Source organism: Bos taurus, chromosome 19, assembly GCF_002263795.3.
Source record: "Bos taurus isolate L1 Dominette 01449 registration number 42190680 breed Hereford chromosome 19, ARS-UCD2.0, whole genome shotgun sequence".
Lineage (NCBI taxonomy): Eukaryota > Metazoa > Chordata > Mammalia > Artiodactyla > Bovidae > Bos > Bos taurus.
The window spans coordinates 59395021-59422700 of record NC_037346.1 but is presented as its reverse complement, the minus strand read 5'-3'; the positions used below and the strand labels follow the sequence as shown (position 1 = coordinate 59422700).

At 45.4% G+C, this 27680-nt stretch overlaps 2 long non-coding RNA genes across 4 annotated transcripts in view; one reads left to right on the top strand and one right to left on the bottom strand.

Annotated features, from left to right (window-relative positions):
* LOC101902884 (uncharacterized) overlaps positions 1-27680 on the bottom strand; it is a 484977-nt gene that overhangs the window by 61729 nt on the left and 395568 nt on the right. The gene's annotated exons all lie outside the window — the stretch shown is intronic.
* On the top strand, positions 109-8231 carry LOC112442578 (uncharacterized). Of its 3 annotated transcripts, none has more exons than XR_009491823.1 (6): positions 109-1134; positions 1717-1786; positions 4079-4132; positions 5467-5655; positions 6975-7008; positions 7938-8231. It is a non-coding gene; the product is annotated as an uncharacterized lncRNA (long non-coding RNA). The 3 variants fall into 3 exon arrangements; XR_003030747.2 differs by having other exon boundaries at positions 110-1114; XR_009491822.1 differs by having other exon boundaries at positions 111-1114; positions 5499-5655.

Here is a 27680-nt window from a genome sequence, read left to right as displayed (position 1 = left end):
ACCAGGGAAGCCCCCGGCTATCAAGGTAGAGAAAGTTCATCAAATAGAAGCAGGGACCAACCAGAATGCAGAATGAGTGATTGAAAGGCCTGTTTACTTGCAAGGATTACATTATCTTTTCACAGGGTTGTTTTGTAGTTTGAGGGGAAAAAATTGCACACTACTTTTCACGTCAATTACAAGGACTTGATTGTTTTGAAGCAAATGATTTATCAAGACAAAGTGAAAGTGTCACAAAGCCAGGCTTAAAAGTCAGGCTGTAACTGGTCCCCAGCTGATCTGTCCTTTCCCCAGCCTCTAAAAGAGAAAGAAGACAGCACTCGTAAATGTTTTCACGTATAATATTTACGTTTAGATCAGAAAGAAACAAATGGGCAGCTTGGCCCCAAATGTCTACAAGATGTGGGCAGATGTCAGCTCATGGGGTCACTTGAATGGCATTTTATGGCCGAGGACACACGATTCAGCTTGTTTCAGTCCATTTGAGCAGCGTGTCAGGCCCATCACTCTTTGCGCTTGGCATATGGTGGGACGTCATTAACCCAGGAGACCGGCAGGACCGTGAAAGTGGAACCATATGTGTCGTAGCAAGAAGAAAATTATTTTCCTCAGGATTCCATCGCGAGTTTAAACGTCTGAGTTCTGCCAACCATTCCTTCACGTATTAAATATCATGTTAACACGCTGACGTATGTGCCCTAATTAATGTGGCGTTTGGGGTGTGAAAACTTGGGACCGGATGGGTCAGAAATGAACGCCCTGAGTTTGAGCCGGAGAACGCAGAGATGAAATATGAGGGCAGAAGGACCAAAGAGCTCCGGGTGTATCTGTCGTCGGCGTGCTTCACTAGCGCACAGCACTGAGGGAAAGGCTCTCGGTCTGTCGTCACAGGGGTCGTCTCTACAGGACCCTGGATACCTGACCCCATCCGGAGCCACTCCAGGCCCCTGCTGCTCAGGAGCGCTTGTGTACGCCGGGGACATCACACGCCGTTCTTCCGCCGTCTAACTTCACACGGGTCTCTATTTCCATTCGGGTTTGTGACGTCCTCATGGCGTCATAGATCTTCCGGTGTGGCTCTTGATCTCTTCCTCCTAACTTCAGCGGGCTAAAGGTATATTTCTCTAACTAAAGGTATATTTCATACATCAGCGTCTCTTTTGCTGTCTCATACACAGGGTTATTGTTAGCATCTTTCTAAATTCCATATATATGCGTTAGTATAACAGTCTTATGGACTCTGTGGGAGAGGGAGAGGGTGGGAAGATTTGGGAGAATGGCATTGAAACATGTAAAATATCATGTATGAAACGAGATGCCAGTCCAGGTTCAATGCACGATACTGGATGCTTGGGGCTAGTGCACTGGGACGACCCAGAGGGATGGTATGGGGAGGGAGGAGGGGGGAGGGTTCAGGATGGGGAGCACATGTATACCTGTGATGGATTCATTTTGATATTTGGCAAAACTAATACAATTATGTAAAGTTTAAAAATAAAATAAAATTTAAAAAAAATAGTAAAGGTATATTTCATCAGAAGGGCTCGGCATGGTTACCGGTTTCTTTTCTAAAATATGCTACCCTCTGCAAGCTTCAAGAATTACAACTTAAGTTTGTGAAGACACTTAGGGCTTCCCGAGAAAGTTGGCCAAGTATCTCCAAGTATTCAAACTGCCTGAAAGTATGTCACATGTAATTTCAGTGTTTCGTTTCAGATGTACATTACATAAAAACAGGAAATGGCCGATTGCTTCACGTGGTTTGAACAGTGTCTTTTAAATTAAGGTGAGGTCATTCACATTTACCTGTATTGAGTCCTTCTCTCTCTCTCTCTCTCTCTCTCTCTCTCTCTCTCTATATATATATATATATACACACACACATATTTGGAGAGAAAACAGGTTCTCATATCTATTCATAACAGAAAATCCCATGTCTCTCATTTCTACATTTCTCCTAGAAGCTACAGGAGATGCAAAGACTGAATTTGAAATGAGTTTGGAAATGACTACCAGGGTATTTTTGGACAAACACATTTTTTCTTTCTTTCTGTGCTTATTTCATGTTCAGAGGCTATATTTCCTTTATCACATAGGACGCATAGACTGGTCTGCCATAAAAAGACAATTTGGTGTCTGTCAAATCTATGAACCATATCTCAGTGTAACTCCATAAGGAGTGTTTTTATGGATTCCGTTTAATCTTCTTTGTGCCATGAAATGATTTCATGAACTGTCAGTAAAGCAGCAGAGACTTAATCCACACTGAATTTTCTAACAGCACTGAGCTCACCGTCTTTTGGAAACAACTATTATGTACAATCTTAAACAACTTTTTTTAAATTTCAAAAAATTCAGTCTCAGTATCACAGTGATTCCATTTTCTGCTCCTTTAAAAAATGAAGTTTAGATAAAAGAAGAACACATTACACGATTCTAATTATACAGAATGCCTCCAAAGCAAATATGTACAGAAAGTAGATTTTCAGTTGCCTCAGGCTAGGGAAGGGATGAGTGTCTCTAAATTGAGACGGTTTTATTGATATATAATTTACTGAGATGGTTAGACAGCATCACTGACTCAATGGACGTGAGTTTCAGCAAACTCTGGGAGATAATGAAGGACAGGGAAGTGCTTTAGTCCATGGGGTTGCAGAGAGTCGGACACAACCTAGCCACTGAGCAACACATTGGCACAAGGTGTCTTTCTAGGCTTATGACACATTCTGAACTTAGATTCTGGAGATGAACTGTACAACTTCATAAATACACTGAAATCTGTTGAATTGTGTACACAAAACAGGTGAATTTATAGTATTTATATCTCAATAAACCATTAAAAAACAAGAAGATAAAGGGTAAAAGGCAGAGAATAACTTTTTCTCCCCAAGGAATATGAAATTGACATGTGAAAATAGTATTGGTTGCTCAGTCATATCTGATTCTTTGCAACCCCATGGACTACGGCACCAGGATCCTCTGTCCTTGGGATTCTCCAGGCAAGAATGTTGGGATGGGTGGCCACTTCCTTCCCCAGGGGATCTTCCCAACCCAGGGACTGAACCTGTGTCTCTCATGTTTCCTGCATTGGGAAGCAGGATCTTTATATAGGGAATCCTAAATATATATATGGAGAAGGCAATGGCACCCTACTCCAGTACTGTTACCTGGAAAATCCCATGGATGGAGGAGCCTGGTAGACTGCAGTCCATGGGGTCGCTAAGAGTCGGACATGACTGAACGACTTCACTTTCACTTTCCACTTTCATGCATTGGAGAAGGAAATGGCAACCCACTCCAGTGTTCTTGCCTGGAGAATCCCATGGACAGAGAAGCCTAGTAGGCTGCAGTCCATGGGGTAGCACAGAGTCGGACACGACTGAAGCGACTTAGCAGTAGCAGCAGCAAATATATATATACGTGTGTGTGTGTGTACACACACACACATAAATATATAAATACATATGTCAGGAATATATCATTAAATGTGTTACTGCTGCATGGGAATCACTATCTATCTACACACACATACACACGGAGAAAAAGAGAGAGACGTATTTTAAAGGATTAGACCATGCAGTTGCGGAGGCAGGTGAATCCAAAATTCACAGGGCTGTCTGGCAGGCTGGAGACCCAGGGAAGAGGCAACGCTGTAATTTAAGTCCAAAGGTCATCGGTAGGCAGAAGTCCTTTCTGCTCAGAGGAGATCAGTCTTTGGTTCTATCCATTCCTTCAGCTGATTAGATCAGGCCCACCCACTTCAAGGAAGGCAGTCTGTTTCACTCGAAGTCCACTGATTCAAGTGTTAATTTCATCCAGCAACATCCTCACAGAAACATCCAGAATAACCTTTCACCAGATACCTGGGCACTGCGGTCCAGTAGAGCTGACATGTAAAATTAATTAACCATTTTGCCCCATATGGCTTGAGTGGATTTCTTGTGCCCATGAATGGCAGAGAAGTAACCAGAAAAATCACAACAGCTGAAGAGGGCTCACAACCCGGAAGTGACTATTCAGCAGTGAGTAGAGTGGATGATTAACTGTGGACTAGTGAAAATGATCTTCTTCTCAACAGATGCCCGCTTGGACTGAAGACAACTGGCGGACGCCCCCACCACCCTGGAAATAGGTAAATCCATCAGGAGTTGGCTATAAATCAAGCACAATGCTGGATAGAGCAGGCTTGACTTGATTGAGATCAAGTCTCTCCCACATAAAATACACATGACTCATGTAGAATTATTAGTCATAAAATCAGATTTCTTTTTTTAAAAAGTGATCTAAACTGGAGTCATAGGAAAAGAGTTGTCTACTCCTGTCGGTTGCAATGGCTTTGTTATGGTCTGACCAGGTGAGGTGTCCCGTCTGGGTAACACCTGACCTCTCCCTCCTCTCATAGGCTAGGAGGCCATCTGCAGATCTGCCTTCATTCGAGCTGTGATATCAGCCATCTCACAGCCGTGGTGATTCAATAATACTGAACATGCATTCCTCACAGGATATCTTATTACACCCTGGCTGTTGTTTTTGTGACTTGACCACAACCTAAATTGGTCAGAGATTCATTAAGACCTCTGAAGCAGCTGGCCAGGGACCCCAAAGGAAGGTGTGAAGATTAGCAGCCTCGAGTCGAGGCTGTTGGAGGATGTACTTAATTAATAGTGACAAGGGATTACTGGCTCCATCGCCTTTCTAGACGTGTCTTGAACCACATGGACTGACACTGGTTTATTTTTGTTTGCATTATTGAGTAAACTCTAGAAACTCGCTAGATTTACAGTCTTTCCTGCCCTAATTCAGCAGGGCCTCAGGGCTGCAGGTCTCCTGTAAAGCGTGCCACTGGTATCTTGGGGAGCGACCTGCTTCTGGGGTTGTCAGCGGGGGTCTGCCTTGCTCACTCTATGTGCTCTCTACCCTTTTGCTTGCGTTGATGGCACGCTCTACCCTTCTTTTGCTCCTGTTCCCTTATTAATATCTTATCAATGTCTTACCTATGACAGCTATAGGTCCTAAGGGTGGCATTAAAACTAAGTTGGTTTGGGGGGACCAGTTCCCTGGCGGTTCAATAGTTGGGACTTCACCTTCCAATACAGAGGTGGTGTAGGTTTCATCCCTGTTGGGCAGCTATGATCCCCTGTGCCTTGTGGCCAGAAAACCAAAACATAAAACAGGAGCAATATTATAACAAACTCAACAAAGACTTTAAAAACGGTCCACATCAAAAATAAATATATTTTTTAAAAAACTAAGTTGGTTTTAAGTTTCTAACTTAGAATCCACTACGCAGATCAGCAGCGGTGGTAAGCCACAGGGTACTCCATGCAGTGGGCTTCTTCTGGGACCCCTGAAGCTGTCTTCACACAAGACATGGGTTAACAGAGCAAAGACTTACTACTCACAAGCCAAATACTCACTAAAGGCAACTGACATTTCCCTCTGTCTTGTTTTGTCGTGGATTCCCAGCTACTTTCTGACTCTCGTGTGTGTGTGCTCAGGACTGACTCTGCAACCCCGTGAACTGTGGCCTGCCAGACTCTCCACTCATGGGACTTCCCATGCAAGAATACTGGAGCAGGCTGCCCTTTCGTTTTCCAGGGGCCCTTCCCGACTCAGGGATCGAACTTGAGTCTCTTACAAGACCTGCGTTGGCAGGTGGGTTCTTTACCACTGCGCTACCTGGGGACTCTCAGTAGCCTATGATATATGTGAAAATATGTACGTGGTTGATTATTTTTTGTTATACGTCTGTTCCTTCACTTACAGCATTTATTTTAAAAATGGAACTCAATCTATTTAAAATATCTACTAAAGCGTTTGCATCCATATTACAACAGCTTGAAGAAAACAGAGAGAGTTTTGACTGTTTCATTATTAAACATTTTATAAATGACCCAATATGCTATGAGGAGTTAGTGCTTTTTAATAGAATTATTTAAAAAGCAAATAACCATGATAATTTCATACATCCTGAGTCTCTGAGCTAAAGCCTAATTATTTTTTAGAATAGCTAGTCAAGTAGTTATTAGGGCCTGAATGATTATACTCATTTTATTAATTGGAAAATTGAAATTGGAGAAGTTATCCCTTATTCAAGATATGTACAAATACTGCTTGGGAAAACCTTCTCTATTATGTAACTGAGAACTCTTGTCATTAAAATAGTAGTTTATAAATAGGGTTGCCACATTTGGCAAATAAAAATACAGAACACAAATTAAATTTTAACTTTAACTTTTTTAGCATAAGTATATCCTATTCTCTATTTACAAACCCCAGTCCACAAAATATGAACGTTAGTAGGTCTGCAGAGACCATGTACGGACCCTTGGTGGGGGCGGGGGCAGACAAGGCTCAGGACTCCCCCATCTCCTCCCCATTCAGTCAGAAAGGGCGTCAGCTCTCACACCTCACACGGGGTTTTCTTTGACAAAAGTTTTGAGCCAATAAAAAGGAAGAGTTTAAGAAATTATTTTTTAATGCTAGAAGACTTCTTCCTTCACAGTGTGAACAAGAGGTTTGATATGAAAGAAATAAGAGCTTCAACAGAAATGGACATATAAGTTTGCTGAGAATTAAGTGAAACCTACATTTTACAATTTCAAGTCAATAACTTCAATCCCAGCTGGTTTGAATAGGAAAAAAAAAATTTGTAACCAGAAGGAATATAATTTGTGTCTGTATGTGTTTAATTGTAACCAGGAAGAAATATATTTTATAAAGCAATTCTATTAGAATCAATCAAGAAATACATGTATATACAGACATACATATGATATGTGATACTGAGTGTCACACTCATTGCAGAAGATATATATATGTATGTAGATATAGAGATAGATAGACAGATAGACCCTCTGTGTATATGAATTAGGATGTACTTAAATAAGAATAAAAATTATGTGAACATATTACATCCTTTACATAGAAATGTGGTATTTCAAACAAAGAAAATTTTATTGTTTTCCTTCCAGCCAAAATTGAATAAGAAAACCCTCAAAACAAAATGTAAGTTGCCCATTTTAAGTTTTTAAAATAAATCTATCTGGTATCACCTACTACAGATTACCAGCAAAAATCATATGATGACATCTGTTTACTTCTAAGACTTTAAGAAACGTATCCTTAATTCCGAAAAACAGCTGACACGCTGAGCTTTTGAGCTGGATTCTGGTGGCGGGCAGCCTGGAAGTCAAGCTTTCCCTTCGGGCTCACTGGCTTGCTCTGTGCACTGAGTCACACCCTTTCCAAGTGGGCCTATTTCAGTACATAAAATATATACGGCAATTCCTGTTTATATTACCATGGCAGCACTAATCTCTCCATTTGCATAAAACTATACTCTGCCGAGTTAGAATAGGAAACTGCAATAAAAAGGCAGTTGTGATTCGATCAAGTCCATGCCCAGCATCAGGGCAAACGTGGGGTGCCCGCGCTCATACCTGCAGTAGCACGCGGAGATGTTTATGGGGAAGAGAGGGTCGAGATGAAAGCGAGGGGAGAGCGGTGACCAAGAGCGGCCTTGCGTCTCACAAGGCAGCCTGTGTCTCGGGGGTGCCGCGGGCCCCCCGCAGTCTCTGCCCAGGACGTGGGCACCCACATTCCTGGGGTGGAGAATCCCGACTCCTCAAGCTCCCGTTCTAATTCTCGATCTTAGGAAAGCAGCATTCTTGCTGGAGGCACAAAAATGTGTATGCACACAGTTCATAAAACATCTTCCTAAAGAGGGCTGGCAGGAGAGGGGAGAGGGCGTGGGGGGCACCAGCGGGAATGAATGGTCCCTCAGAGTCGGGAGGCTGTGGTGCCAACTGCCTGCCAGGCCACCTCGGAGCGCCCGCGGGGCACCTTTCAGCGAAGTGCTCTGGGTAAATATTTGAGTACCTCTCCTCCTCAGCACTTTGATCAATACCCTGCTCATTGGCACATTTTTTCCACAGGGATGCGCGGACCAAATCTTTCACCTCTCCCCGTGACTTTCCTGGAAAGGGAAAGAGGCAGCAGATGATATTTTCGGCACAGATTTTAAATGAGGGAAAGCGGTTCACGCTGTTCTTCCATTATTCTCCAGGCAGCCAGGGGCTGTTCGTGTTTTCTCCACATTCCAGTGGTGAATCTGCGGCTCTGTCTAGGAGAGGAGCATAGAGGTGGCCTTGCATGGAGTCAGACCACTGGGAAGAGCTTCCTCTCATGGAAGAAATCACTGAATTCACAGCCACACACGAACAGAGAGAGAGGGGAGGGTGGGTGGGTGGGTGTGTGTTTGCACGTGCACGCACGGACTGAATACTTTCTCATTTAAATGGCACTGAATTTTTTTTTTTTTTTTTTGGTTATGAATTCTGACTTTCTCTAGACACCTAGAACTTGAGCTAGAAGGAAAAGTTCAAGCTCTAAATTGTGAATCAAAAGACTGAAAAATAGAGCAACACTCACTTCTGCATTGCATCAGACCCGCTTGCTTCGAACCACATAAACATAGCCTCTCCAGTACGTTTCAAGAAGTGCACGGACAGTCTCAGCGGTCTTTCTCAGTAACTTGCTTGTACATCTCAAAAATATGAGCAGTAGAGCTACTGGGGGGAAAAAGAGCCCAATGCTGAAGAATAACCTGAAAACAGGTTAAAAATTAAAATATCATATTAACCTCTTCCCTTCCAGTGTAATTTAATTGGAGCATAATTGCTTTACAATGCCGTGTCAGTTTCTGCTGTACGACAACGTAGGTCAGCCATGAGTAACATGTATCCCCTCTTGAGTCCCCTCCCACCCCTGATCCCACCCCTTGGGTCATCACAGAGAACCGAGCTGACTTCCTGAGTTACACAGCAGCTTCTCACTAGCTATTTATTTTACACATTGTAGTGTAAATACGTCAGTACTGCTGGTGCGTTAGTACAGGACCAGAAGCCTGGATCTCTGGTTGGGATTCTTGGATTGTGTATCACACAGACTATAAGAGGAGACTGCTGGCCAGTGTCCAGTCCACAGCTCTGAACTACACCAAGCCCCTAAGAGGACTTCTTCCCCGAGGAAATGGGAAACTGAAGAGCTGACCACACCACTGGGTTTCTACATGCTGGATGCTTTTCTGAGTACCAGTGCAGGTATGAACGAACTTATTCCTTGTAATGATGCTATGAAGTAGATACTATTATTAACCCTGTTTTACAGATGAGAAAGCTAAGCTCCAGTCCCTTATTCAGCTTAGTCACTAAGTCACGTCCAACTCTTTGTAACCCCATGGACTGCAGCACGCCAGGCTTCCCTTTCCATCACCAACTCCCGGAACTTGCTCAAACTCATGTCCATCGAGTCGGTGATGCCATCCAGCCGTCTTATCCTCTGTCATCCCCTTCTTCTGCCTTCAATCTTTCTCAGCATCAGAGTCTTTTCCAATGAGTCCGTTTTTCGCATCAGATGGCCAAAGTATTGGAGTTTCAGCTTCAGTATCAGTCCTTCCCATGAATATTCAAGATGATTTCATTTAGGATGGACTGGTTGGAGCTCCTTGCAGTCCAAGGGACTCTCAAGAGTCTTCTCCAACACCACAGCTCAAAAGCATCAATTCTTCAGTGCTCAGCTTTCTTCATAGTCCAACTCTCACATCCATACATGACTACTGGAAAAACAATATCTTTGACTAGAATGGACTTTGTAGGCAAGGTAATGTCTCTGCTTTTTAATATGATGTCTAGGTTGGTCATAGCTTTTCTTCCAAGGAGCAAGTGTCTTTTAATTTCATGGCTGCAGTCACCATGTGCAGTGATTTTTGAGCCCAAGAAAACAAAGCCTGTCACTGTTTCCATTGTTTCCCCATCTATTTGCCATGAAGTGAATTGACAGAGCCAGAATTCTTACCCAGGCCATCAGAGAAGCAGTGAGAGGCACCCTGACCACTCTCCCGTACCGCTTCCCTCTAGCCTCTGAGAATCAGGTCAGTGGACAAGGCCGCAGGACAGAAGGGTTTTCCCAGCAAGGGCAGTATGAACACGGAGGAGCAGAGGACTGCTGCAGGGGCCGGCGGGCCAGCTGGGTTCTCTGAAGGCGGCAGGGGTACCAAAGATGACGTGTATTCTCTTTCGCTCTGTCCTCTGTCAACCACTCCTTTAATAAACAAAGCACCGTGCACTCCTTCAGGTGGAAGCCACCTTGATGCCAAAGAAGAAAGACATGTCCTCGGCTTGAAGGGACCGTGGGAGGGGTAAGCTGCATGACACTCATGACCGGAAGCACTTTTCCAAATCCCAGGTCTGTCCGTCAGCACAGCAGCAAACGCACTGCCATCCCTCCTGTATCACCCTGAGCAATCAGCAACGCCACTGCTCCGGACCTCCAAGAACAAGAAAATTTGCCACCCGATGGGTAAGCACACATCACCAGTACTTCCTTTGTCTTGGAAGGAAGGCAAGGTTTTCCTTCCGGTTTAGAGAAAATAAAAGCACTTTGGGGCCTGTAATCTCCTGCAGTACAATCAGCAACCCTGACTAATGAGTTTTGTTTTTCAACTTTCTCAGTGGTTTGGGTATGGACTGAACAGGGTCTTGGCCTGACCAGGCAGAAGGGCAGCCTGAGGAGGACACGGCTTGTCAAGAGATGGTCAGCCTTCCGTTTACGGAAGGGCCAGCAGGAGAATCAACAGCTAACACCCTGATACAAATTCAGGGTTCAAAAGCTAGTTGGGAAGAGAAGCAGACTTAGGGCTTGACTCAGGCTGATGCGGATCCTCTCTGGAAACCCCCATCTCCTGATACCATATCATTTCTGTTCTGCTCACTGACTGAGATCCCACTTACCCCTGAATACCAGGCAGCAGGCTGGATGCCTGGAACAGTTACAGCACAGGAAACCGTCACTATGAGCATTTTAATTTTCATTCTGGGATTTAGGGCTTCCTTATTGGCTCAGATGGTAAAGAATATGCCTGCAATGCAGGAGACCTGGGTTCAATCCCTGGGTCGGGAAGACACGCTGGAGAAGGGAATGGCAACCCACTCCAATATTCTTGCCTGGAGAATCCCATTGACAGAGGAGCCTGGTGGGCTACAGTCCACGAGGTTACAAAGAGTCAGACACTTTTGAGTAACTAACACTTTCACACTTTCTGGGACTTAAAGCCTATTCCTGACAAAAGTTGAGACTATTCTCTTATTTATAAGGGCCAACAGGTCAAACACAAAGGCTGTCATGTTCCAGCAAGTAGTTGAAACAAATGGTCATTGAATGTACTAGCATTTAGCAAATTAACACTGATATGGAAAAGACACAGTGAAGCCACATAAACTGCTAATAGTGGTAACATCTGGATCATAAACGTAGGGATCATCTTTATAAGAGAATTTTCGAACAAGTCTCAAAAGTGGAATACTATAAAGAACTCATGTAGTCATCATCTTATGGGAAATATTTTATTTCCTGACTGGCACTTTTTACTCTCAAATTTTCTAAATATACATTACTCTTTTTAGCATCAAAAACCAAACAATGGCTCCAAAACGTGGATTCACATTAATAATACGTGTTTATTATAAGAAGGCTATACTTTATACAGGGGGATTTCCAGGTGGCCACGTGGTAAAGAACCCGCTTGCCAGGGCAGGAGATGCAAGAGATGTGGGTTCAATCTCAGGATCAGGACGCTCCCCTGGAGGAGGAAATGGCAACCCACTCCAGTCTTCTTGCCTGGAGAATCCCATGGACAGAGAAGCCTGGTGGGCTACAGTTCATGGGGTCACAAAGAATCAGACACGACTGAGCACACACACACACACACACACACACTTTATGTAGAGACACCAACACAGAAGTAACGTGACCCACCCAGCCCAGTTCTCTCCACTGGAGGCTGAGTCCTCCACTTGGAGGAAGGGAGAATTTGCAGCGGGGGAAGCTGGGGGCTGCGATTTCCTACTCTCCCCCTGACGCGGGCAGGGTCAGAGTATGGCGCGTACGGTAGACACGGAACAAAAGGGCCGGAGCGCCCGCCGCTCCTCGGCGGCTCGCTCTGGCTCTGCCCGAGACGCCGGCGGGGCCTCGATCCAGGCCGTGGCTGCGGAAGGCAGGGTGCGGCCGTGGCCTCCAGCCCTCCGCCCACCGGGAAGACGGCCGTGAATCACCCCCGCGCTCCGTGGAGAAGACGGTTAATTTAGAAACGTGCAGTATGTTGAGCAGGCACAGAACCAAACCAAATGTTTGCAGTAATAGAAATTTCCATATGCTGTACAACCTTTAAAATATGTTATTTGCCGACACCAGCCTTCAACAGCGGGACCTTTCTCTGGGCCTGAAATGACAAGCTGTCTCCAGCCGCCAGTACTAACAGGAGGTTACAAACCATACACTATGTGCCCTCGGGGCTCCTGGGCGAGGGGCCCCCTCCCGGCGCTGCCCATCCTAAACACGCGGCGCCCGGCTCTGCCCCAGAGTGTGGGTCCGGGAAGGGGATCCCGCAGAAAGAACCAAAAGAAGCCAACTTTTCGGGGCAGAGCTGCAGGCAGGGCGCTCTCTTGGGATCCCATGATTTCACACTAACTCAGTGTGCTAGAGTTATTATTAGTAGAACTTTATGTTAATAAGTATAATAGTAACTAGTATTCAAGCAGCAGTTCATCTTTTTAAATGCCATTGTCATCTTCCTTTTACAAATAAGAAAACTGAAACAGAGAGAATGCAGGAATTCCCTAGCATTGCACAGCTAACCACACAAAACAAAAAAACAACTGGCAGACACTCATTGTCATTTGACTGCTAGTAACAAACTAAAATATATGAAAAGTCCGCCTGCATTCAAAGCATGTCCGTTGTCTCCCTGGCCATGAAGAGACACAGAGAGAGATGATAACGTCAGGCTCAACAGAACTGTGATGTGAGCAAAGTGTCTTTGCAAAATAGACTTTGGACACTTCTTAGCAAGCCTCCACCCAAAATTCCCTCCCTCCCCTCCAGTGAAGCTGCTCCAGATACCAGCCGTCTTCACCCTTGGGGACACCAGGCTGACCAACGCACATGCCTTCTCAAGTGCCAACTCCAGGGTTGCCATCTGGTGATTCATTTGTTCAGGGACGCTGCTCTCAAATGAATTTTTGCTCTTGCTCAACCAGGCCTCCTGGAGAGCGGTCTTCCTCTCCCACCCTCCTTTGCTTCCCTCAGTGCTCTGGGCATTTCAAGATGCCATTGGACTAGTCTATGCTAACGTGCAAGGGGAAGAGGTAACAGAACTGTCCAATGCCTGTCCTACTCTCCGGAGCAGCAGCTGCACAATTTTATTGAATAATATACACTTAGAAAAGTTCATTATCAAAATTCACAGTGCAGTGACTTTTCATAAACTTGAACACACATGTGCAGGCAGCACCCAGACCAAGACACGGAGGTGACCAGCCCTGGGTCCACCCCATGCTTCTTTCCAGTCACTGCCTCTCAACCAAGGATGACCATGACCACTGTCCTGACTTAAAACAGCATAGACCAGTTTTGCCTTGTTCCCTATTTAAATGTGCGTGCATGCTCAGTCACTAGGATGTGTCCAACTCTTTGCAACCCCATGGACTGTAGCCCACCAGGCTCCTCCGTCCATGGAATTTCCCAGGCAAGAATACTGGAGTGGGTTGCCATTTCCTCCTCCAGGGGATCTTCCTGACCCAGGGATGGAACCCACGTCTCCTGCGTCTGCTGCACTGCAGGCAGATTCTTCACTGCTGAGCCACTAGGGAAGCCCCCTACATAAAGGGAATCATATAATACACTGTTGTGTATGTCTGCCATCTTTTACTCAACAGTATTTCTGTGAGGGTCACTCGTATTATCGTATGGAGTTGAAGGTCTTTATTCCCTTTGTTTTTCTATAGCATGCAATTGTGTGAATATACAACAATATATTTACCCCCTCTGCACTTGAAGGGCATTTTTTTTTTTTTTTTGTATAAATACAGCTTGAACATCCCAGTGCATCCTTTTAGGGAACATATGGACATGTCTTTGAGGGCTGCAAATCTTGGAGTGGCATTGCTGGATTACTGAGTTTGCACACGTTTGCCTTTATTAGATACTATCCTTTTTTTCAAAGTGGTTTTGCTGCTAAGTCACTTCAGTCATGTCCAACTCTGTGCGACCCCATAGACAGCAGCCCACCAGGCTCCCCCATCCCTGGGATTCTCCAGGCAAGAACACTGGAGTGGGTTGCCATTTCCTTCTCAAAGTGGTTTTATGAAGGTTCAACTGGCTATGAAACTTACAAAGTCAAGCATTCCCCTTTCATTGTATCCTTTTTGCCAGGCTCACAGTGGTATTACCCTGTGGTTTTTATTTGCATTTTTCAGGTATGTATCGTGGGAGATGCGTATAAAGATACCCGTTCTAGTTCAGTGTCCTCTCCCTAGAAGTGACTTTCAGAGAAGGGATTATAGGTATTCTGGACCAAGGTTCCTGAACCGTGGAACTAATGATATTTAGGGCTGGACAATCTTTATTCTGGGGGCCTGTCTTGTCCGTTGCAGGATGTTGAGCAGCACACCCACAGCTGTGACACCGCCAAGCATCTGAGGTTGGAGGGGAAGGTAGAAGTCTCCCTTGGCTGAAGACCGCTCTCAGAGCTGTGTCAGTCCCACGAGGTCCTGGAGGTTGTAGCCTGCCAGAAAAGGCCTACAGGAGACCAGCACAGCAGCAAGGCCAGGCCCGGCTCAGTGGGGCAGGGGCCAGGGAGCGCCTTCCTCCTCCATGTTTGTCCCAAGAGCATGGGGGCAAATTTCACTCGCAATATGGGAAGAAGGTGCGGTCACCCTGCCACCATCATCCCAACCGGAAACCTCTGAGATGCTTCTGCACGCTCTCCAGCCACCCTGCATGGAGACACAGCCATTCAGAACGCGCCGAGCCAGCCGGGCCCTGCCATCGGCAGAAAATGGGAAACCAAGCAGTTGAGTTGGATTCCTTTTATTTGGTAAAACTGCAATATAAAAGGAAAGGCAAGTTGCCAGAATATGTTTCTCTAATTCAACTTGCTTAGAGCAAATACACTTTGAGGCCTATATATATATATATATATATTTTTTTTTTAATCAGCGAGGATATATGTCTGTGTGTGTGTTGCGGGGGCGGGGGGGGGGGGCGTGCATTGCACCAAAGGAGGCAAACAGGGGCTGCAGTCTGGAGATAAACCAGAGTAAGCATGTGAGTCTGATTCTGTGACCAACACTGCCCACCACTGTTCACAAGTAGGCTGAGGGCTCTGGAGCTGGGGACCTAGGTTTAAATCCTGGCTCTGCTGCAGAATTGCTGGGTCATTTCATTTCATTTCACCTCCTTGCATTCCAGTTTCCTCATCTGTAACACAGGCTTTATGAGACTAACCTATCTCACAGAGTTCTTTGAGGATTACTGAGCGGTTAAGTGCTATAAGGCACACAAGTTAGTGCCTGACCCCTAGGGCAACGCTTGGAATGGGCTGGCTGCAGCATGTCACACAGTGGCTCTCCACTGCCCTGTCCAGTAGGCAGTGCTGCCTTCTCTTAGGAAAGGGACACGGATGCAGAAAGCTGAAGCACATCGCCCAGCGTCATTTGCGTAGTTTCAGAAGCGTGATACCTCAAACTCAGGCAGATTCCTCAGGCTTTCTACTTATCAAGATGACTCCGTTCTAAGGCAGGGAGCCCAAGGCTGTCCCCGCTTCCCAGGACTTCTCAGGAGTGAAGGGGGTGCGGAGCATCCTGAATGGCTGCGTTTCCATCCCATCTTCCTCTGTAGGAAGTGGTCCCCATGCTGTCCCCAGTTATAAAGTCCCAAACACCTTGCTCCTGATTTCGATTCTACTTCCTTTTACCTTTACATTCTTTCAGTGACGTAACAAAAGAACTGTCTTAATTGTAGTAACTACTTTTTGTTATATAAGCAAAAGCATATAAACATGTTATACAATCAACTGCTAAAAAAAAAAATCAAGAGTAGGCTTAATGGACATGGGGTGGCTGACCGAGTTAAATGACCTAGACAATTCCTTCTTCCACACTCACCGAGGGCTCGCGGCTGTGGTTGCTGTTGTTTCCTCGGGCTTATCTGACTGTGTCCCAGCAAATTCTACAGGAAGACTCTCTGGTGTTATTTTAGCAAAGTGCCCTGGGCCGGGGGTGAGGGTGTGCAGTGGCCATCCCAGCATTTGAAAGTGACTGAGGAAAAGGAGGGAGTGACGGCATTGATAAATATGACTTTATTCCATGTGAATTTTGCAAGACGAATGGAATCTTTGGACCTGATGATTTTTGAAAACCGTTTGCGAGACATAATTATACTCCCATGGAAAGTATTTGAGTGGGGCCAATCTTTCACTGCAGAAAATCCAAGGAGAAAATCAGGGGGCCTTTGGGCTACATAAAGGCTGACAATAAGGCCTTATAAGTTAATTAAATTCAGATTTATACCCGAAACCCCGCGTCATTCAGCAGACTTCCTAGGGCAGTTCAGGCTTTGTTATCCAGGAACTTGGCCACGCCTGCTGTGTTTCACTCGACGCTGAACCTTGGCTGCCCGAAAAACGAAAGTAAACACGTGGGGGCTTCTGTGGTGGGCCTCTTTGGAAAACCGTGACAACTCCCCCCACAACGGGATTCCATGAGCAAGAGCTTTCTGAACCTTTGTGCTGTCTGAACTCGGGCTGTTAACTCGGGTCTCTTGCTGTTCAACACCTCAGCGTTTATCTCCATGCAGGCCTTTATCTGTTTGTTTTATGAGGAAGAGACCTACAGCTGGTCCCAGGCAGCGCAGAAGAGAAACAGTCCTCCCTGTGGGGACACTGCAGTCCTCCACGCCTGCACCTGGAGCAGGGCAGGTCCTAGCCAGCCCTCCGGACGAGGGGCATCTCCTGTCTCCCGAGCCCAGGTCGCCGCCGTCCGTATTCCCCGGTACCCACAGCTGACCCAAGGGCTCCAAAGTCTTTCTGCATGCCCCCACCATGCCCGTGATGCCTCCAGCAGAGAAGCCGTGACCCAGTCCTGCTGCTGAGGGAATCTGCTCAGGTCACAGGGGAGCCCACCCAAGCACCCTCAGCCCCCAGCTTCTTAAAGGGAAGGCAAAGAGGGAGGGGCGCGTTCCCACAGCCGTCCCTTCTCTCGCCTCACCTGAGCTGCCTGCCACAGCCAGCAGCAGTGTCCAAGCTGCGGGCGGCCCCGTGTGAACAAGCGGAGCTCCAGTGGCCAGGCTTCCGGGAGCTCCGGAGCCCCCTGCACCAGCCCCTTGGAAAAGCCGGGCTAAGCCCTTCAGAGCCCTTCACAGAAGCAGTTCTTTATCTGGTGGGTCAGTGCAGAGGATCCACGGCCCAGCGGCGCATTAGCATCACCTGGGTCTGAAAGTCCCGAGACCAAAGAGTCCTCTGAGGGTGAGGCCAGAGACACACTTCTGTGGGTTCAGCTGCTACTGCTGCTACGGTTTCCTCCAAGAAATGCCGCTGTGTCATCAGGACTGTGACCGCAGGTTTTGTGCGCCCTCTCAGAGACACCAAACAGCCTCACCTAGAGCTATTTACACCTGGAGAGCTCAGCGTATGCCCTACCACACATATACATATGTCATATGTATCAGAGATATACGTGGTCTATGCATTATATGCATAGATGTAATTATATGTATATATATATGATACATATATCCATGATATAGATCTATATCTGTGTGTGTGTGTATAGACAGATCTATTCTATATATATAGATAGATATCTATAATATATACCTATGTTATATATATCATATATCTATGATATAGATCTGCAATGTATATCTATGTATACAGATCTATATATAGAGAGATCTATGATATAGATCTATAATGTAGGTCTATATTATACATTATGTATATTATGACATAGGTCTATAATATAAATATATGTATCATATATATTATATATGTATATCATCTTATATATATAATATATACAAAAACATTATATATATATATATAAATATATATATTTATATATTCTATAAAGATATATAGAATAGGCCTGCAAGCGACCCTCACCAAGTAAACACTTTCTCCTTGGTAATACAGCATAACTTTCTCTAAATGCTTTGTCTTCCATCTAAAGTGCTTTTTACAGAAACTGATATTGCTCAGAGAAATACACTTATACTTTCAGAAAGTACCATAAATATATTATTTGCAAGAATTTACCCTTGAGGAAGAGTGTGATGTTAGAAACCAAATGTTTCTACAAGTCTGGATTTCATGAGATTCTAGGATACGTATTTCTCTTTCTCATGGATAATTTGACATGTTAATAAACCTGAAAACATCACTTTAAAATAGAATTTCCTAGGTGAAAACAGGAGACCTGACTGTAGGAACAAAGCAAACATTTTCTTTTTCTGTCAATTACCATTACATGCACTGCATGTAAAAAAAAAAAAAAAAGACAGCTGAATCTACCCACTCCATCTTGCTGATTCTGGTTTCCTGATTTACAGGAGGTTCCTGTATTAGAGAAATTTTAAAGACATGGATTGTCTACATCCTGCTTCAGTGTTGGGGTAGCTCCTCAGGTACAATTTGCTTACAAATGTCTAACATGCGTTCCGGTCAACAAAGCCCCGTCAGCTTTCTCCGGCTGCCCCCAAGCTGTATCTGGAAAAGGTGTCCTGGGATTGATACTGGCACACCCAAGGCTTAGGACTGTTCCTTTGAAAATGTCAGTAAGGTGATGATGAACTGAATAGGATTATAATATCCGGCAAGCTTTAAGCACTACTGGCCATCTGCCAATTAAGACTGCTTCCATCCATTCACTAACCCTCACAGTGACTCCATGAAGCCTCCCCGTGAGGCACACTTTTCCTATCACCATGATCCAAAGACAGAAACACAGTGGATGACTTACAAAAAGCTACAGAGCTCGAAAGAAACAGGATCGGGTTAAAACCCGCATTGCCTGACGCTCAATTCCTCGGGGGTCTCCACTGCCATTCACTGTGGGGAGATGGTCTTTTCTGCCTCAGTGAAAGCCTCTGGGGGTGGCTTCTGTCTCAGGGCTCCTGTTTTTCTGTCTTGGAAAATTGCTGATGAATTCTCTACCTTTACATCCTGGACTTGATGGAATCTAACCCCAAACTATCTACTAGATTTCTCACTCTGAACTGATACTGTGAATCCTCTCAAGGGAATAATAGACCAGCTGACACTCTCAAATACACCCATGGTTTCCACGCCTTGCATTATACATTCGCACTGTTTCCTTCGAAAGGAATGCTCTTCTTCTTTCTTTCTACAAAAAAAAAAAAAAAAAAAAAACCTTTCTCCATTCAGCTCAAAAGCTGCTGCTTCTATAAATCTTCACGTGAGCTTTTTTAAAAAAATTGAAACACATTTGACATATATATTATGCACATGGACAGAGGAGCCTGGCGGGCTACAGTCCATGGAGTCACAGGGAGTCGGACATGACTGAGTGGCTAAGACAAGAACAAAATGCACATGTAGATTTGAAACATTTGCACACACGATGGTCACTACAGCAGTAACCAGCACCTCTACCATGCTGCGTGATTAGCATTTCTTTTTTTGCGGTTGAAATAATTAAATTTGACTACTATGGAATGACATTGGCTGTATTCGCCACGCTGTGCACTAGGTCTCTAGGACTTGTTTACTACTCATTGCAAGTTTGTACCCTTAAACAACATCCCTCCCACCCTCCCGCCTTCAAGCCCACGTAAACACCATTTCACTCACTGTTTTTATGAGCTTTGCTCTTTTAGATTCCGTATGAAACTGATCACTCTCTTTGCCTTTGTTTGAGTTATCTCAGTTAGTATAGCATTCTCAAAGCCCATCCATGTTGTCACAAATGGCAGAATCTCCTTTCTCATGGCTGAACAATATTCCAGAGAGAGAGAGAGAGAGTGTGTGTGTGTGTGTGTACATAGGCTGTTTTTGGTACTAATTTCCTTCTCTTTGATTTTATGACATGTCTTCTTCTATCCTCTCACTTTAAAGCCTTCTACCTGCATACGTTAATCGGGCCTCTGCCTGCCCCTCTCCCTGCACTGAGTCTCCTGAGGGTCATGTGTCTTACGCATATTTTCTTACCCTCCATAGGACTGCACAGTGGCTCCTACCTATTTGGCTTTTGCAAAAATACTTTTAAATTTAAGTATAACTTACATACAGAGAAATGCATCAACTGTAAGTATTTAGTGATAAATTTTCACAAAGTGAACACATCACTGCATGCATGCTAAGTCACTTCAGTCATGTCCAACTCTTTTCGACCCCGTGGACTAATAGCCTGTCCGGCTCCTCTGTCCTTGGGATTCCCCAGGAAAGGATACTTGGAGGGGTTTGCCGTGCCCTCACCCAGGGGATCTTCCCGACCCAGGGATCAAACCTGTGTCTTTTACATCTCTCACATTGGCAGGTGTGTTCTTTACCACTGACGCCACCTGGGAAGCCCAACACACCACCCACAGTGGATAAAATTATTACCGGAAGCCTGTTATACCAGGATCTCCCAATAAGGGAGCTTCCCGAATGCTACCATGTATGTTTCACCTACGAACTTCCTGCACGGAAACACGCAGTCTGTACGTCTGGATTCTTCCCTGCACCTTGGCACTGTGAGAGCCACCATTTCTGTATGGTGGTGTTTTGTTAGCCTCTGTGTATCTGTGTAACACTGCAGTATATGGAGGCACCGTCGGGTATTCCTCATTCACCTGTTCATGGACACTTGGGTCGCTTCCAGTTTGGGGCCGTGGTGAACAGCAATGCTGTCAACAATCTTGTGCGCGTCTTTGCTACACACGGGTAAGCACTTCTTCTGGTTATATATCTAGGGCTGCAGTTGAGGCATATGGTATACACATGTTCGATCTTAGTTGATACTGACAGTTTTTCAAAGTAATTGTACTCAACTCCCAACAGTGATGAGAGTTAAAACTGTTCAATAATATCTTTGTAAACTCTTGGGATCCTTAATTTTAGCCATTCTTTTGGTGTATAGCACTATCACATCATGGTTTTAATTTCACTTCCTAGTGAACAGTCGGAGAAGGCAATGGCACCCCACTCCAGTATTCTAGCCTGGAGAATCCCAGGGACGGGGGAGCCTGGTGGGCTGCCGTCTATGGGGTCACACAGAGTCGGACACGACTGAAGTGACTTAGCAGCAGCAGCAGCAGCAGCAGCATCGAACAGTGAGATGGAACATTTTTTTATGGGCTCAGCTCTCTGAGGTGCCTATGCATGTCTCTTGTCTATATTTGTATTTTGCCGTCTTTCTTTTTCCTGCTGACTTTCAGAAATTCTTTATACATTGTACTTCCAAACACTCTAAGTTTCATGTGTTGTAAACACTTTACCCCAGTCTATGGTTTCCTGATGTTAAACTGAAGTTTTAAGATTTTTATGAACCGGAGTTCCTAATCTTAATGCAATTAATTTATCAGTCTTTTCATTCATGGTTCATTTATGGTTTCATTTGATTCCTTAAAAAGAAATCATTGTGAACCACACAGTTATATTTATAATATAGTTCTCCAGTTTTCTGCTACCAGTAATCAGAAAGGGCAGCGATCACACACACGCACACACACACGTATGTGTGTATATACATATATATACACACACACCTTTTCCATGTGCATTATCCATTGACCAAACACACTTACTGATCTGCAGTGCTACCTCTGTCAGAAGTCAAGTGCCCACACGTGACGGGTATTTTTGTCACTCTCTGTTCTGCTCAATTAGCTTATTTTTCCTTCTGTTGACTTTATGTTCTTTTTGATCCCGTAATTTTAGTTTAAGTTTTAATGTTCAGTAGTGTATCATCTCCACCCTTTCAAGATTTTATGACTATTCCTGAGCTGCAAACAGAACCCATCTTCCTCAAAATTGTATGCAAGTAGGAGAAATAAATGGTAAGAAGAAGTAAATAGTAACATAAATATTACTGTTCGTACAATGATAAGTGCTGTGGAGATAAACGCAGGAAGGGGTTAGATCGTGGCTGGTCCACGGACTGGGGATGTTTCCCATGGGACACTTCAAGAAATGCTCTCCAGGGAAATGACACCGGGGCTTCCAGTACAAGAGGAGAGCGAGGCCAGAGCCCTGGGACAGGACCCAGGGATGGAGGGAGGCTGGAGGGAGGGCAGAGGCCACGGCCGGGAGCATCAGTGAGGAAGAGCGACCGGAGGGAGACTGGAAAGGTGTCAGCAGGGCTGGCTTGGGGAATCCTGTCTCATTCTAGAACTGAACAAACAGAAAACGTTTTTTCAAAGGCAAAATTGGCAATGTTTATTAAAAAAAAATCTCATATTTAACTCAGTAGACCCATTTATGGAAATATATTCCAGGAAACATATTCCACCCTAGGCCCTACAGTGATTATTTTAAACATTCCCACTCTCCAAAAATTCCCTATGCCATCTTCCCATCCCTATGATCATCCCTCTTCCGAGTGCAGGAACGGACCCGCTTGGTTTCAAAGGAACAACACTCTGCCAGGTCCCACCCTTCAAGGTCTGCATCCTGGCCCAGCGCCTCACCGCGACCCCCACCCTGGCCTCCCCGCCCTTCCTGGCTGGGGCCCCCCTGCTGCTGAGGCCAGCGTCTCTGCACTCTCTGACCCGTGGCCACCCGTTTGGTTATCTCTCCCCTATTGCTTACGTGTTCACCTGCTAAGCCGTGTCCCACTCTTTGCGACCCCGTGGACTGTAGCCCACCAGGTTCCTCTGTCCATGGGATTTTCCCTGCAACCATAACTGGAGTGGGTTATCACTTTCTAACTCCAGATGATCTTCCCAAAGGAGGGATCGAATCCAAGCCTTCTGCATTGCATGCTGAGTGCTAAGTCGCTTCATTTGTGTCTGACTCTTTGCGACTCTATAAACCGTAGCCCACTAGGCTCCTCTGTCCATGGGATTCTCCAGGCAAGAATACTGGAGTGAGTTGCTATGCCCTCCTCCAGGAGACCTCCCTGAGCCACGAGGGAAACCCTCTCCTCTGGTATGATCTTCCATTTCTCCTGCTCTGCCAACTCCTTCCCTTTGACCGTTCACCTCACTCAGAATTCACCCACCATTAAAGAAGCAAAGCAAAACCCCCCTTCCCCCTTCTCTCTTGACCCTCCGAGCCAGCATTCCTCCAGAGTGATTCGCCACCTCTACTGACTGTACCTCCTCACGCCCGTTCATTCCCATTCATCCCACCGTCTCTCTCTCCTCCAAGCCTGCCTTTGGAAACTCTCTGGGAAACATTTCCGATGTCCTCGCTGTTACTGCATCTTTCTAAAAATCCAACCTCCTGCTGTGGGTCTGCTTCAGGGGTGGCCTTGATCTCAGGAAGTGAGAGCAGAAAGCCACCCAGGAAGCGTGAAACGTGGGTCCTGAATGTTTTATGATCCTCCCTGTAATGAGGCCTTAATTATAACTTTCTTTTGCACTGCTCTTGGTGGAGATGTTATAAGCCGTTTTTAAAAGAATGTTTGCAATACCTTAGTTTGGATTAATTCCATGTGTACATCTTAGAAAAAGAAAAACACGAGGGTCCAAGTAATGGGCCCACAAGCACACGGCCTGTGCTTAGGAAAGGAAAGTTGCTGAGTATAAGGCAGGAGGAGGATGTGCTGATTCTATAGAGGGAAGGCAGAAAACTTCTAGCACGTAACCCTGGGTGTCGTGTGGAATCCACCCAATGGCAGAGCACAGAAGACGGACAACTGAAGACACGCTTCTGCTGTGCGTGATTCACTCCAAGGATCTACTGGAAGCTGGAGTAGGTGTGCGCCTGGGTTTCCTTGCCGGTGGGGGGAGGGCTGTCTCATCTTTGTTCTTGCCTAACTAAGGACTCCATCTTCATGAATCTGGGCAAATAGACTGTTTAATGAAATGGAAAACCAAAGAAAAGACTATTCGTGCAGGCAAGAGATGCCACCTTCTATTCATTCCTGATGCATCCAGTCTCTCAATGCAGCCAGCCAAGCTGCGGGATAAAGTACATAGAGTAAAATTATACAGACTTGCAAAAATTCTGATTTGAATTCAGGGTATTAATAGCAGAAGGAATGTTCTTCTGGGAGTAATCTAAGTGTTATATTTACCTTTGGTTGGCGAATATTTGCAGCGAGGAATTTCAAATGCAAATATTTTAAAAGCATAGTGTGTTGGTAGAGAGACACTGTGGGCACTTCTGTTTTCCTTAAAAAAAGGTTTTTCTTGACTTTTTATTGGAATCCTAATGAGACCATAATTACGACAGCAAATGGGGGGGGGGATGCAGCTGTTAAAAGCCTGGTGTTCCTGTATATATAGTCCTTGCACTAAATTAAAAAAAAAATCTGAAGCCATTCTAAAAGGGAAAAAAACATGATTTAGCAAAGTAGATGTTGAACACTTTATATCCTGGGTGTGCATAGATTTGTTTTTTTTTAATGTAGATTTCTGAAATTTGGTGGTCCTGTTTCTTCATTTTCTTTCCATTCTAATTAGTTGACAATGAAAAAAAAAAAAAGTTCTTGAAATAAGGCTAGCCTTTGTTTTTGTCCCTTCCACATGTATCCAGCGTCCCTAAATCTAGGTGTTATGATGTTATGATTATGAAACTAAACATTTCCAGAGGCTAAAGATCCCATTATCTCCTCAGCTACATCCCCACTTAGAAGTGCTGGATGTCTGTGCATGGAGACTGTGTATCTTTAACACGGAATGTGGACGAGGGAAGGGGTGCCTGTTAACAGAGGACTTGTGATCACAAGTACTTCCCTGGTGGTTCAGACGGTAAAGCGTCTGCCTACAATCCGGGAGACCCAGGTTCAACCCCTGGGTCAGGAAGATCCTCTGGAGAAGGAAATGGCAACCCACTGCAGGACTCTTGCCTGGAAAATCCCATGGATGGAGCAGCCTTGTAGGCTACAGTCCATGGGGTCGCTAAGAGTCAGGCACGACGGAGCGACTTCACTTTCACTTTCACTTGTGATCGCAGGGACTTTTGCCTTCTGGTTCAAAGCAGATATCAGCCTTTCTGCTACACTAGACCAAGGGAAGCCTTGTGTCCCTTGACGAAAGGACCATAATCAATTGGATGCAATTCATTAAAAAAAAATTTAACAGTTTCCAAATGGTACTCTAATTCTTCTGGTCATGCCCTGGACCTAGATTCAAGCAAATGAATGTTTCAGAACAAGGAGGATGTTCAGAGGAGAGACTAGGCAAAGGTGCTCAGACTGACTGGTCATGAGCAGTGCTTGTTAACTGGACAGACGTGTTCAGCCAGAAGCTGGGATGGTGGTGATGGTGGTGGTTTAGTCACTAAGTTGAGTCTGACTCTCGTGACCCCAAGGACCGTGGCCCGCCAGGCTCCTCTGTCTGTGAGATTTCCCAGGCAGGAATACTGGAGTGGGTTGTCTTCTCCAAGAAGTCAGGGTGGAGATGATCTAACCCGAATCCTCCTCTTTTCCTTCCTCTGATTGGGAGAATGAAGCTCTGTGAGTTAGCACAACAGTGGGGGAAACACCCACCAGTGAAGAAGAGTGAGGCTTCCAAGCACGGAAACAGATTCACGGGAGCCTGACATGCTCCTGAGCTTCACCCAGCACTTCCTCACAGGTATCACCTCAAGCCTGACTCCCGTGTGTGGGAATCGGAGCCTTCAGGACATGGTTAGAACGAGCACTGAAACCCTCCTCCTATCTCACTGTACCCTGAGATAGGAGGACACTGCTCTCATGGCTAATAAACTACATTTATGTCTCAGATGCTGATTAACGTGAGTCTCCGATACAACCACCCAGTCACCTTTCAGATAGATATCTTAGAAGCCTAAAGTTCTCAGCCCTGGGAGAGCTGAATTGCCATCACTTCCAGAAATTACAAAGTGTTGTAAAACAGTGTGCTCTGAGTTTGGTGGCCGTGTCTGCTTATATGACAGATGAATAATCCAAGCCTGAAGAGCCAGCTGTTGTCAGAGAGCGGTTATCTAGTAGGACACAACACAAGAGAGGTGCCTTCAGAATGAGCTGAGGTTATGTTAGAAGTCTGGGGCTTAATGAAGAGGATAAAAGTTGCTTTTCACATATTTAATTCCCCAGTGTCTCAGACAGTATAGAATCTACCTACATTCAATCCCTGGGTTGGGAAGATCCCCTGGAGAAGGGAATGGCAACCCACTCCAGCATTCTTGCCTGGAGAATCCCATGGACAAAGGAGCCTGGTAGGCTACAGTCCATGGAGTTGCAGGGTCAGACACAACTGAGTGACTAACACTTCACAATTTGACTAATTGTAGACAGTATTATTTATTTTGAGATGTTTAAGTAAGTCTATTTGATAAATGCACATATTCATTTTTAATGAGTTATTGCCAGTATTATTCAGATTCTGATACCTCCACCTGATGCCAGCAGCTCCCTATGCCGGTATACATTTCTTTCCCGCTCCAAGAACCTTCAGTTCAGTCGCTCAGTCATGTCCCACTCTTTGCGACCCCATGGACGGCAGCATGCCAGGCCTCTCTGTCCATCACCAACTCCAGAAGCTTGCTCAAACTCATGTCCATAGCGTCGCTGATGCCATCCAACCATCAGCTCAGCCTTGTCTTCAAGCATCCTCTCTGCATCTCCCATGAGCCCCCTTGTCTCAGCTCAACTTGCCATAGTAAAACTCCATAGACTGGGCAGCTTACACACTAGGAATGCATTTTCTCCCAGTTCCGGGGGCTCAGAAGTTTGAGGTCAAGGTGGCAACAGGGTTGGTGTCTGCGAGACGTCCCTGCTGGGCTATAGCGGGCTCCTTTCTTGCTGGGTCCTCACGTGGACTGTCCATGGTGCCTGTGTTTGGAAAGAGCTCCCTCTTCCTCCCCTCATATGGCCCCCGAGCCTACTGAATCAGGACCCTCCCTAATGACTTCATTTAGCTTGAAAGTGAAAGTGTTAGTCGCTAAGTCGTGTCAGGCTCTTTGTGACCCCAAGGACTGTAGCCTGCCAGGCTCAGAGCTCTGTCCATGGGATTCTCCAGGCAAGAACAGGGGAGTGGGTTGCCATACCCTCCCCCAGGGGATCTTCCCGACCCAGGGATCGCCTGGAATCTCCTGCCTTACAGATAGATTTTTTACTGTCTGAACTTACCTCTTAAATGCCCTGTTACCCATATCAGCCATAATTCAGGTTGGAGCTTCAACATGTTAATTTGGGAGAGGGGCACAACTTAGTCCATAGCATCCCCTCCAAATAATGCACAGATTGTATCCATGTCTTGATGAGTACAAATTCCTTCTTTAAGGAAATGCTCACACTCCCCAAATGATGCCAACATCACCCTGAAAGCAGGCACCCAGCACAACCCAGATGCACCAACAAATCACCTTCAACTCCGACGGAACGTGTTCTCGTCGGCACTCGGATGTCTCTGCGGTTGCCTGTCGCCCCGGCTCACTTCTCTGTTTTAAAAATGGCACAGCTCAGACGGTGCTTCTGATTATAAACCTGTCTGGCTCCCAAGTCACAGAACAGCAGCAAATTGTAACTAATCAGTGTTTTATGGCCATAATTAAACCACGCGCTTACAAATAAAATGCAACACTTAAAATCGAGTCCCAGTTTCTCAAAGCTGCATTAATATTTATAAAATGATTATTGCAGACAGGCACATTCTTTTACTGCTTATTAGGGCACACAGTATGCACGCAGGGGCAGTGAATTCTTAAT